Source organism: Mustelus asterias, chromosome 14 (assembly GCF_964213995.1).
Source record: "Mustelus asterias chromosome 14, sMusAst1.hap1.1, whole genome shotgun sequence".
Taxonomy (NCBI): Eukaryota; Metazoa; Chordata; class Chondrichthyes; order Carcharhiniformes; family Triakidae; genus Mustelus; species Mustelus asterias.
Window position 1 is genome coordinate 63,819,228 of NC_135814.1, and position 13,676 is coordinate 63,832,903.

The 13,676-nt window shown below is 41.8% G+C and overlaps 1 protein-coding gene across 4 annotated transcripts in view; it reads right to left on the reverse strand.

The window, feature by feature from the left end:
- Positions 1 to 13,676, reverse strand: part of nckap1 (NCK-associated protein 1) — a 189,439-nt gene that overhangs the window by 145,808 nt on the left and 29,955 nt on the right. The window lies entirely within an intron of this gene.

Sequence of the window (13,676 nt, forward strand, 5' to 3'; positions counted from 1 at the left end):
GAGTTGCAAAAGGTAGTAGTGAGGTAGAGTTGGGTAGAATCATCAAACATAACATAAGAACTGGGAGCAGTAGGTCATTTGGCTCCTCAAGCCTGCTCCACCATTTAATAAGATCATGGCTGATCTTTTAGTGGACTCAGCTCTACTTACCCACTCGCTCATCATAACTCTTAAATTCCTTTACTCTTCAAAAATATATCTTTGCCTTAAAAACATTCAACCGCTTCACTGGGCAGGGAATTCCACAGATTTACAACTCTTTGGGTGAAGTAGTTCCTCCTCAACTCAGTCCTAAATCTGCTTCCCCTCATTTTGAGGCTATGCCCCCTAATTCTGGTTTCACCCGCCAGTGGAAACAACCTCCCTGCTTTTATCTTATCTATTCCCTTCATAATTTTAATGCTTCTATAAGATTCCCCCCTCATTCTTCTAAATACCAATGAGTATAGTCCCAGTCTACTCAGTCTCTCCTCATAAGCCAACCTTCTCAACTCCGGAATCAATCTCGTGAATCTCCTCTGCACCCCCTCCAGTGCCAGTATATCCTTTCTTAAGGAGGCCGAAACTGAACACAGTTCTCCAGGTGTGGCCTCACCAGCACCTTATACAGTTAAAAGATAACCTCCCCCGTTTTTGAACTCCATCCCTTTAGCAATATAGGACAAAATTTCATTTGCCTTCTTAATTACCTGCTGCACCTGCAAACCAACGTTTTTGCGATTCATGCACAAGGACATCCAAGTCCCTCTACACAGCAGCATGCTGCAATTTTTTACCATTTAAATAGTCCATTTTGCTGTTATTCCTACCAAAATGAATACCTCACATTTACCAACATTGTACTCCATTTGCCAGACCCTTGCCCTCTCACTCAAATTATCTATATCTCTTTGCAGATGTTCAGTGTCCACTGCACACTTTGCTCTACCACTCTGTCATCTGCAAACTTTGACACACTACACTTGGTCCCCAACTCCAAATCATATATGTAAATTGTAAATCATTGCAGTCCTAACACTGATCCCGGAGGCACACCACTAGTCACTGATCGCCAACCAGAAAAATACCGATTTATCCCCACTCTTTACTTTGCCAATTAATCAATCCTCTATCCATGCTAATACATTACCCATGATGCTGTGCATCTTTATCTTATGCAGCAGCCTTTTGTGCAGCACCTTGCCGAAATCCATATACACCACATCCACTGGTTCCCCATTGTCCACTGCGCTTGTAATGTCCTCAAAGAGCTCCACTAAATTAGTTAAACATGACCTGCCTTTCATGAACCCAATGAGAAGTTGAGTTGAACAAAGAGGGATAGGTTACGATGGCTGCAGTCACATTGGAGATAATGTGGAACTTTGATAAAAACCCTCGCACAAGTGCATGTATATAGACAAATGCATACGTAGGCAGGTGGGGGACAATGCAAGGGGTGGTGGAAGACAACAGTCACTAGTTTCAGTAGCACAGGAGCGGCAAACCCATAACTACCTACACGTCTTTTATATCACCTTTCTTAGGCTCTCTCACCTGTAGTTTCCTTGGTCGTTTCTATTACCCCGTTTAAAGATTGGTGTTAGCTGCTTTCCAATCCTTGGGTATTATTCTAGTTTCTAATAATTCTCAAAGCTTGCAGCATGGATGTGAAATATTACACTGACCCTTTCATTAAGTAACCCAACATGAAATACACCCAGGACTGGCACTACTCGAACTACTTTAGTCCAACAGTGAACATCTGATCTGAAATTTCCATTTCTTTTAGTGCATCCTCCACACCTGATTGACAGAAATACAGCCTCTGTGCTGGCGAAATGCTCGAGTCTAGCAAAGAAGTTATTCTTTTTATTTGCTATTTTCCATTTACTTGCTATCATATCAAATTTGGAATCTTTTACTGGCAGTACCATTTATTTTGTATGCTGGGTGCAAATAGCTTTCAGAAATAGACATTTAGTTTAGTTTCTCCACTGTTCTAAATGCCTTATCTACTTCCCCTGAACAGTTGCTTAACTTCAGTGACCTTCTTTTGGTATTCTGCTTTCAGTCCACTGGAGTTTTTTCATCAACTTCAGGAACAATATTTTTTTTAAACACCTTTTCATTCCATTGTTGCCACTGTGAAGTAAAGGTCGCATTATAATATGTAGCTTCAGTCGACTGCACTTTTCTGATTGGTTGGTGTTGGAACCAGCAATCAGCACATGCAGAAAGTTTTATTGCTCCATTTTGCACTATGAAGGAGGCAACTTGTGCAAATGAAAACGTTGTATTGGTGTTTAGTCTTGGTTCCAAACAAATTAAGTTCTAGATGGACATATTCAAGGTTTTCACATGTACAGTGAGGCAAGTATAATACACACCGGCAAGAGACTCAGTGGCAAAAATGTAATCAATGCAATAATCAAAGAGGAAGACAGATTAAATATAGCTGACATAATATAAAAGAGAGAGACACACATACACACACAGATAAAATATAAATCAGTATAATATAAGAGAACAAAAAACTTTCCAAGTGAGACATGCAACATTATGAGGAAAGTAGTATTGAAAAGTGTGGCTATGCTTAGAGTAGATAAGTTGCTTGATCGAGATGACTTGCATCCCAGGTTGCTAAAGAAGGTGGGAGGTGGAGATAGCATACGGCTTCCATTAATCTTGCGATCTTCCTCAAATTCAGAAGTACCAGAAATGTGGAAATTGGCACGTGACAAGGAAGGGTATACAAACAGCTCTGCTAACTACAAGTCAGTCAATTTCACAACAGTGGCAAGTAATGTTTTAAAGCAATAATCATTGGTGGTGGGGGGGGTGGGGGGGGGGCTGGATCAGAGTCATGGTACACAGTTATTTTTCAGTCTACTTTGCGAGCTGGTTGATAGTGATGTTCCCTAATGGTCAGTGCTTTTTTTGCTGTATATAAAGGACTTGGATATTGAATACAAAAGTAAAATTTCAAAATTTGCTGATGATGCCAAACTTGGAGGTGTGACAAACACGGAGGATGATTCCATTCAGCTGTAACAGGGCATGGATAGGCTAGCAGAATGGGCAAAGGCAGATAGAATTTAATAAGTGTGAAGTGATGCATTTTGACAGACAATATAGGGAGAGGCAATATAGATTTAATGGCATAGTTCTAAAGAATGAAGGGACAGATTAATTTGAGGTGCATAGATCTTTAAGGGTGGCAGGACATAGTGAGAGAGTGGTTAGCAAAGCAGATGAAATTTTTGGCTTCCTAAATAGAGCTGCAGAGCAAGGATGTTGTGCTGAACCTTTATAAAGCTCTGGTTACACCACAGCTGGAGTTTGGGTACTATTCTAATCGCCACACTTTAGGAAGGATGTGAGGTTCCTTGAGGGTAGAGGAGATTTACCAAAACGGTTTCAGAGATGGGGGATCTTAGTCACAAGGTTAGGTTGAAGCAGCTAGGGTTGTTCTCCTTGAACTAAGAGTTTGGGGGATGATTTGATAGAGGGGCAGAAGATTATGACTAATTTGAATAAGGTGTACAAAGAAAAACAGTTCTTCTTAGCATATGGTGCAAAGACTTGCGTTCACACAGTTAAAGTTTTGGAGCATGAGATGCAGTGGAGTGAGAGGAAGAATCACCTGGTAATGACCAGTGAGTTCGCAGACTATGAGTTTGGTGGAAACTGAGATAATTAATTATTTCAAAAGGAAATCGGATGGGCAGTTTAAGGGAATAAACTTGCAGGGCTACAAGGATGGAGCGGGGAAACAATCAGATTGCTCTGGAGAGAGCTTGGCAGCAATTTGATGGGCCAAATGACTGAGGTGAAATGGAATCCATGCAATTTGAAATGGGAACTATAATATAAAAGAAAGTAAGTTGACGATGGGAGGGATGAAGATGGCAAGAGCTGGATGAAGGTGGCAAGAGCCGGATGGGAATGGCATGGGTGAGGGAATTAGATGACTAAGTTGGTTAACTGCCAGGAACAATATTTGCCACAGCCGAACTAATGTCGCTTATGAGTTGTGCCAAGTTGGCATTCAGTTTTGGCTTCAAGCGAAAAAGCGCATCTACTAAGCCAGATTTTACACATGCACAGCTTTATGTAGCTTTTTCCAGAATTAGAAGTTATGATTCTGTTTCAGTTTTGGAGATAATAACCAGAAATCCTATATTAAAAGAAGTTGTGCTGTAATAAAGATGGAAATTTCACTCCAGATTGTTTGTAGTTCTCTGCTGCTATTTTTTAGTAATAAAATGACCGATAAGGCAAATGCAGGTGATGCAAATAGCTGGTTTTGGGAGGGAAGAACAACATTTTGTTAAGTGGTAGATAAATGAAACAAGTATTAAGAGTAATAAAAATGATTTAGGTCCAAAAATTTTATTTGCACTGTTAGTTAATAACGTATTTGTTAACAATTTGTTACACTTGGTATTGTGCATAACCTTTTAATCCATCCAACACAAGGTCCCTGGAACGATTGGGAAGGTCCTCAAACAGCTTCTGGACTTCATTTGCTACACCAGTCTCCGAACTCGGACAAGTTCCTTGACAATGCACCCTACCAAGGTCATTGTTATCCCATCACAGTATCTCTGACCTTGACTCTGAACTAATTCCTATCATCTTCCATCTGTTTCCTGTTGCTGTCAGGTTTTCATGTAGACGAATTTTTATGAAACTGAGCCCCATTTAACTTGACCTCCCCCCACCTCCACACAGCAACCCCTCCCAACCCTCCAACCCCATCCACATGCAGCACATTTTGGCTTCCACTCTGATCTCAAGCCCATGGCTCTTAACTTTTCCCTTCACCCCTTCTAGACCCCTCTTTTATCATGACACCTCTCCACTCTCCCAATTCCATTTGCAAATCATTCAGTACTAAACCTTGCTCCTCTCTTTCTCCTGTTACAGGCTAAACTCCCTTAGATAAGCCTGCCTCTGACCTTGCGCGCCCCATGGTATCAATCACATCAGGCCATCTCTGATCACTTCCATCACTCTCCCCCGACATCCCTCTTCTTTTTGTATCTATCCTCCAATTGATATACAACTACATTCTCAAAACTCCAACTGTCTGGCCATTGATCTTGCATTCACCACAACATTTCTGAAGCTACTGATTAGCCCACCAGCCAGATTTCCTCTTGACTGTCCCTCAGCTTGTATCTTTCTCTAGTTTCTCTCTGCTGTCCATGAAGCCCATCCTCCTGCTCTCTTGATCAAACGGCTGACCTCCTAACTTCCCCACCCCTCCTGGTCTCCATGTTAGCTGATATTGTCTACGGTTCACTTTCCATCCTCCTCCAGCACCTCTCCACTGTCATCCAATCTGCTGCCACCTAGTTCAATTCACATCTCCTGCAATGGTTTATCTTTCCACTCCTGCACTGTTAGCTCCAACATCTCCCAATGTTGACCTCACTCTTCCTAGTTCTCACCCACAAACTGCTACAGTGATATAATCCAAAAGCAGTTTTAGTTCATACATGGATGCTGATGATACTCAGCTCTACCTCATCACCACCTCTCTTAATCCCTTCTCTGTTGCTTAATCATCAGACTGCTTGTCCAACTTCTACTACTGGAGGAGCAGAAATTTCCAATTCAATATTGGGAAAACTTAAGTAATTCTCCTTTGGACTTGACAAATTCTGTTGTCTAGTCTTAGACTCCTTCTGTGCTTAGCAATTGTGAATGAACCAATCTGTTCACAATTTGTATGTGAGATCTGAATCCAAGTTAAGCTTCCGACTATCAGCGCCATCACGAAGGTTGTCTATTTCTGTAACATCACTCTACGTCAACCCTGTCTCACCTCATTAGCTGCTGAAATCCTCATTCATGCTTTTGTTACCTTAGATTAAATCTAAAATTCCTATTGTTTACTAAGAGAATAAAACCACTAAATTCCACTATTTTTCAACAAACACAGGGCCTTTTATTAGATAGAAGTCAATCTCTTATACGCCAACATCTAGCATTAACACAAGGTAAACATGAAATAACAGGCAAACTGTGGTTCCTTCCAAATGGCAGACACAACCAAAACAGAACCTATAAATTCTCTTGGCAGCCCATTCAGATGAAGTGATCATTGCAAGTCATAAAATACCTCAAACACTGCCTTCCCCACAAGAGACCTCATCTGATTTTCATTAGATAGTAGCTTCAGACAGACTGAGGCCCTTTTACTTATTTGGTCTCCACTGAGCTGTCGGGCAACAGAACTCCAACTGGAAATGCCCCAATGGTTCATCTTCCGCTGTTCAATCTCTTCACCCAAGACTGTCTCATTGGGTTGGCCAGGTTGCACTTCGGCATCTAATCACATACAAAATCCTGGCTAACTAGCTGTACTGAGCAGACACCACGGCTCACCATGGACTTCTCGAGGCCCCAGCTCCACAGAGCTAGTGACAGCCTCTTCAGCTTCACTGAGCTGACAACTGCTCCTCAGCACTGAACAGGCAATCTCTAGCTACCAAGCTAACACTGTTAACTCTTCAAATGTTCCAGTTTTGGCCTGCATCAAAAAAGCAAAATCCAAAAACACAAACTCCCCTCAAATTATTTAGCCTCCCCTTAATGCATCACCCAGTCCCTGTGGTATTCAGGGCCTTCTATTAATTTGTTGCAGTCTTCTTCAGCAAATTAACCAACAGCTCAAAGTCAGTTTAGCTCATTTGGCTGGAGATCTGGTTCAGGATGCAGAATGACACCAACAGTGTGGGTTCAACTCCCACACCAGCTGAGGTTATTCATGAAGGCCCACCTTCTCAACCTTGCACCTCGCCTGAGGTGGGGTGATCTTCAGGTGAAATCACCACCAGTCAGCTCTTCTCCTCAAAAGGGACAGCAGCCTGCGGACATATTGGACTATGGCGAGTGGTGGTGAGTAATCTAATACAGAAACAGGTCATTTGGCCCAACTAGCTTATATTGGTGTTTATACATGTCTCCTCCAATTAGAAGCACCTCAAAGCTTTTCTGCATATCTTTAAATTATTTTTCTCTCACCTAGTTTCCTTTCGAAAACATCCAAGCTGTTTGCCTCCACTACTTCCTGTGGTGGCAAGCTCAATATTCAAACCTTTTGGATTAAAAGACATTCCATATTTCCCTATTGGCTTTGTTCGCAATTATAATGTATTCATGGCCCCTAGTTTTGGATTATTCACTGTTGCTGGTAAAAGACCTGGAACTGCCTTCTGAACAGTACTGTGGCTGAGCCAATATTCGGACTGTAGTGAATCAAGTATTAAATCACCACCACAGTCAAGAGTTAGAGATTGGCAATAATTGCTACCCTTGGTGGTCATATTCATATCCCATTATGAACAGAATAAAAGGTGGAAACATTCTGTCCATATCTACCTTGCCTAACTCATTCATAAATTTAAAGATCTCCATTCACTCACCTCTAAGTCATCACACTCCAATTTTCTGCACACCCCACAATGCGTACCAGACACTGCCCACCAAACCAACTCACCAATAGATACTTCCCTTGAACTAACCGATCAAAACCGGAGTTTTATTATAGATTGTATATGCTTCCCTCAATCATTTTTCTTTCAGATTTCTTTCTTTCAAAGGTTGATTGGCCATGCTAAATTGACCCTAGTGTGTGGGGGATTAGCAGGGTAAGTGTGAGGTTATGGGAATGGGTGGGATTGTGGTCGGTACAGACAATGGGCCGAATGGCCTCCTTCTGTACTGTGGGGATTCTATTCAATGCAGCAAAGCCCAGGTTTTTCTGCCCTTTCTTCATAGCTCAACATTTTTTCATTAAGGATCAATCTTATGACCCTTCATTGCACCATCTCCAGGACCAGCTTTTCTCTCTCAGGTCACTGATCATTTCACGCAATTTTTGTCAACTGAGCTTAAATACAATTTCACTATTTGGCATCCTCAGGCCATGTAACCCAAAGTCAAGGCAAAAGTAATCTCACCTTCGTCTTTTCGAATCAACATAACACTCATTACCCTAGCCAACCACAAAAGAATGCTTTGGCCTGGTGTTTTCGTTTCATACAGAAGGCCCTTTTAACTGTCTTCATTATTCTCCCTCAACCTGAACCCAGCTCTCTGGTCTCTTACCTCATCGAGAACTGCTGACATCATGTGTTTCAATCCCTCCCGATTCCCTGTAACCCGTTTCCTGCTGAACTGGCTGCGCTCCATTCACTCAGGTCCAACGCTAACACTGCCATCAAACCAACTGTTAGGATTAGGCCTGTTCTTGTCTAGCAACTGTCTTCTAACTAGCTAAGAGCAAATGTTAACTCCACAACGCTTCTTCCTACCTCCCGCTAACGAACTTGCTTTGGCAAATAAGGCAAAGGAGAATCCAAGAGCTTCTACAAATACATAAAGATCAAAAGAATAACTAGGGAGAGAATAGGGCCTCTTGAGGATCAACAAGGAGCCACAAGAGATGGGGGAGATCCTCAATGAATATTTCTCATCAGTATTTACTGTTGAGAAAGGCATGAGTGTTAGGGAACTTGGGGAGCATAGGTGGTTTAGGGGTGATCTCAGACGTCTATAAAATAATGAGGGGTATAGATAGTCAATAACTTTTCCCAACATCAAAAAGTCTCAGTCTATCCAGCCTCTCCTTATAACTCAAACCATCAAGTTCCAGTAGCATCCCAGTAAATCTCTTCTGCACTCTTTCTAGTTTAATAATATCCCTTCTATAATAGGGTGACCAGAACTGTACATAGTATTCCAATTGTGGCCTTATCAATGTCTTGTACAACTTCAACAAGACGTCCCAACTCCTGTATTCAATGTCCTGGCCAATGAAACCAAGCATGTTGAATGCCTTCTTCACCACCTGTCCACCTGTGACTCCACTTTCAAGGAGCTATGAACCTGTACCCCTAGATCTCTTTGTTCTATAGCTCTCCCCAACGCCCTACCATTAACTGAGTAAGTTCTGCCCTAGTTCAATCTATCAAAATGCATCACCTCGCATTTATCTAAATTAAACTCCATTTGCCATTCATCAGCCCACTGGTCCAGTTGATCAAGATCCTGCTGCAATCCTCGATAACCTTCTTCACTGCCCACTATGCTACCAATCTTGCTGGTCATCTGCAAACTTACTGACCATACCTCCTAAATTCTCATGCAAATCATTAATATAAATGACAAACAACAGTGGACCCAGCACCAATCCCTAAGGCACACCGCTGGTCACAAGCCTCCAGTTTGAAAATCAACCCTCTACAACCACCCTCTGTCTTCTGTCCTCAAGCCAAAGATAGGGAAGTCTGAAACTAGAGGGCATAGGTTTAAGATGAGGGGAGAAATACAAAACGAGTCCAGAGGGGCAATTCTTTTCACACAGAGGGTGATGAGTGTCTGGAACGAGCTGCCAGAGGTAGTAGCAGAGGCAGGTACAATTTTTGTCTTTTAAAAAGCATTTAGACAGTTACATGGGTAAGATGGGTATAGAGCCATGGGCCAAACGCAGGCAATTGGGACTAACTTAATGGTTAAAAACTGGGCAGCATGGACATGTTGGGCTGAAGGGTCTGTTTCCATGCTGGAAATCTCTATGACTCTATATCTCCATCACCAAACATCAAGTCATTGATTCCAGGACCGTCAGTGATTTCATCTTTTCTGGAGAGCTTTCTTCCCTTCACAGCCTCTAACTCCTCCCCAAGATTGACAAGCAAGACTGCCCTGGTGAACCTAACATTTCAGCCTCTTCCTGCTCAACTAAACTTCTTTTCTCCACTTGCCCAGTCTTTTCCCACCTACATCCCTGACTCTTCCCTCTGCCACTTTTCCATTGCATCAGTTCTGATGATGCAATATTCATACTGATGTTCAGAAACATCGTCTTCTTTCCTCCAATACAAGAACTCACCTTCACCATGGTTGACAAGATCCTTGACCACGTCCGAACATTTCCCACACTTCTGCTCACACCTTTTTTCCAAAAGCCATGAAAGGGGTTCCCATGTCCTCATCTTTCACCCCGCCAGCTTCCATATTCAATGGATCATCCTCTAGCATTTCCCACCACCTCCAACATGTTATCAAAGATATATATCCCTCCCAACTCTTCCAGCATTCCCAAGAGACCATTTCCTCAATGATACTTGATTCACTCTTCAAATCATCCCCAACACCCCCTTAGTTTCCAATGAAACCTTTCTTTCCAAGTGAAGATATCTTCTTCCTCTTCACTGTCCTACGGCCCAAACACACACTCCAGGTGAAATAGTGATTTACATGTACTTCTTTCAATTTAGCATGTACCATATTCGCTGCTCACAATGAGGTCTGCTCTGCATTGGGGAGATCAAATGCAGATTGGGTGGCTGCTTTACAGATCACCTCCATTCAGACCTTGAGCATGACCCCAAACTTCTGGTCATCTGTATCCTTAATTCTGCACTTTGCCCTCACACTGACCTCTCTGTCTTTTGTTCTCTAAAATGTTCAAATGAAGCTAAATGAAGGATCAATGAACAGCACCTCAGAGGCACTTTACAGCCTTCCAGATGCAACAATTCAACAACTTCAGATCGAAATCTGCTTTTCATTTTGCTTCCCATTCTTTGCGTGTTTTGGTCTTACCAGTGCCTCTCTCAATTTTTCTTTCAGATGGCACTACTCATAATTCTGCCATTTACACTTCCTTTACAACATTATCTGCTTCTTTTCTTGTCTGATTATCAATCTCTTTGGCCCTGCACCTCAAACCCATCATTTTTTAAAATCTTCCATTCCATCACAGACCTTCCCTTTTATCCTTTTTCCATCCTCCCCCATCTTAACTGCTTAAAACCTATTACATTTGTAATTTTTCCTAGTTCTGGTGAAATATTAACTTTCTCTCTCCATATTACAGCCAAGCATGATGTGTATTTCCAGCGTTTCTTGCTTTTGAACGAATGCTGGCTCGATTCAGTTATTTGCTGCCTTGTGTAGTCATACAATCATTCATGGTTCCTTCTTGAGATCAAACAAATCAGATTTATGGTTAACCGGTCAGCTGTGGATCAAATCAGCAGCAGTCCTGCCTCTGACTCACAGGGGGGCATGGATGCAAGTTCCAAATCTGAACATAATCTGAACTGACATCCCACTGCAAATGCTGAGTGTTGCACTTTTGGAGCTACCATCCTTTGGACGGAATTTAAACTCGGGCTCGTTTGCCCTCTGTGGTGAACCTTGTTAGTCCCATGGCACTATTTCAAAATGGAGCAGTGGTGTCCTCCCTGGTATTTCTTTCTCAATCAACATCACAAAGTGATTATCTGGTCATGATCACATTTTTGTTCGTTTTCCTGTGTGCAACTGGTTGCCATGTTTGATAACAAAATAAATATTACAATCCCTGTGAAAACCGACAACTTTCAAAACTTCCAGTGAACAGCTGAAAGGATGGCACCAGATTTCACCTCAAGACCTTTACTGTAGCAAACTAAAGGTAACAGTGACTAAACATTATTTTTGAAGGCAATTTATTATCTTAAACAATGGAACGTAACTTTCCACTTTCTACATTTAACACAAACAAAAATCCCACTTCATGGTTACACTTTACACTGTCCCCGAAGTCAACATTCAATTCTTTCAGAGCCAGTACGAAGTGATTCTTGGCTCCAGAGGGTTTACTTCAGTTATTTTCTTTTCCCAGCCTGGCACGTTCAACACCAGTAGACTCCTTCCAAGTAAGGGTTTTCCCAGAGATCCGCTCTCAAGTTAGGTAAATCTTCCAGATGTGTTTTATATCCTCAAGTACAATGAATCACAGTGCAAATTCCCATCTGTGTTACCACAGAGATGGGCTGCCCCTAACTATTCTCCCTGATCCTGGCAGACTGCTTTGTGCCCATGTGTTTCAGGGTTTTCTTAGAAACCTTCCCCCACCCCACTCAAAAGCCAACTCCACGGAAACATAAATCATGCGGGTCTTGTATGTGGGTAGAAATGCTGATTAGCTATTGCTTGGACCCTAAATCTATTCCATCTTGAAATTGAATAGATGGTTAAAGTATAACCAATTACAACCTGACATTCTTAACACTGTTCAAAGACTAATGGTCAAACATTACCAAGCACAGATGGTTCTGCCATTGTCTGAAAGTGTGAAAACTTGTTAGCTTCTTTGCAACAACATAGCCTGGGCTCCCCTTGAATCTTTTACAATTCAGCCACCCAGTTTTGCTGTCAGCAGAATTCAGAATAGATCATATGAAACCCCCATCCACTCACAATCACTTATCTTAAAGGCAGGGTTATAACCTTATTTGCATAACACAGGAAAATTCCATTGGCTAAACCAAGCCCTCTCTCTTAATGTCCAAAAATCTGTTGATTTTTGCCTTGAATAGGCTTGGATCCACAGCCTGCTTGGCTACAGAATGCCAAAGGTCCAGAGCTTCATTAGTGAAGAAATTCCTCAGTCTTAAATGGTTGAGCCCTTATTCTGAGATTGCAACCCTAGTTCTAGACTCCCCAGCCATAGGAAACATTCTCCCAGCATCTACCCTATCAAGCCGCAATGAGTTTTGTGTGCTTCAATTCTCATTCTTCCAAATTCTAAGGACTAAGGTTTAATCCATCCAATCACTTCTCAAAAGATAACCTTATCGTTCCAAGAATCCGTATACCCTTCCTTCCCAGTGCAGTTTCATCAAGACCCTACAGAATTACACAAAGACTTCTTCACACTCATACCCCAATTCCTTCAAAATAAAGCCACCACAGAATTTGCTTTCCTAATTCCTGTACCTGAATATTAACTTTTAGTGATTCGTATACAAGGAAACGAGGACCCCCCCTGAATGCCAACATCTTTCTCTTCTCCCAGAAATTCACCATTTAAAAACTATTCTGCCTTTTTCCCCACATGTTCCCACATTATATTCCTTCTTGTCATGTTCTTACCCACTCATCTAACCTGTCTATATCCAGGGTCAGAAACTGGAATCATGGGCCCTGGTGATTTTCCCGTTTCTGGACCTCTTATCCCTCCTCCTCAATCATTCATGATATTTTTGTCCCTTTGAGATTCACCAAACAATCTCAAAGGTGCTAGTAAAATTATAATACCTGTTGTTGCCATGTGGATACAAATATCATCAAGTTATAAATGCAGCATGGGTCATTAATATGAAGAGCAACAATGTTGTCGTGTTAGTTTGTATGTGCTCTGCAGGTGATTCCACCATGATGGTTTAGGTGGATTGGCCATGCTAAATTGCCCCTTAGTGTCCCGGGATGTGTAGGTTAGAGGGATTAGTCGGGTAAATGTGTGGGGTTGTGGGGATAGGGACTAGGATGGGATTGTTGTTGGTGCAGACTCGATGGGCCAAATGGCCTCCTTCTGTACTGTAGGGTTTCTGAGGTTTCTATGACCATTTAACAGAGTACAATTTTACTTTAGCAGCATGTGGAATGTACAGACACAGATTTTGGGGACTACCTCAGGCCTCGTTAACATGTTCTACACGTTGCACTATATGTACATGATGACAGTAAATTAATATTTAGGAAAAAATTCCATAGTTGTAACCCAGATAGACTGCACAAGATCCTATCCATTCTGTAGAAGTAGAAGACTTTCTTCTGCCTGGGGGTATGATATTATTCAACATAATCATTTCATATAAAAGGTCTAATTGGATTCTATTTTATCA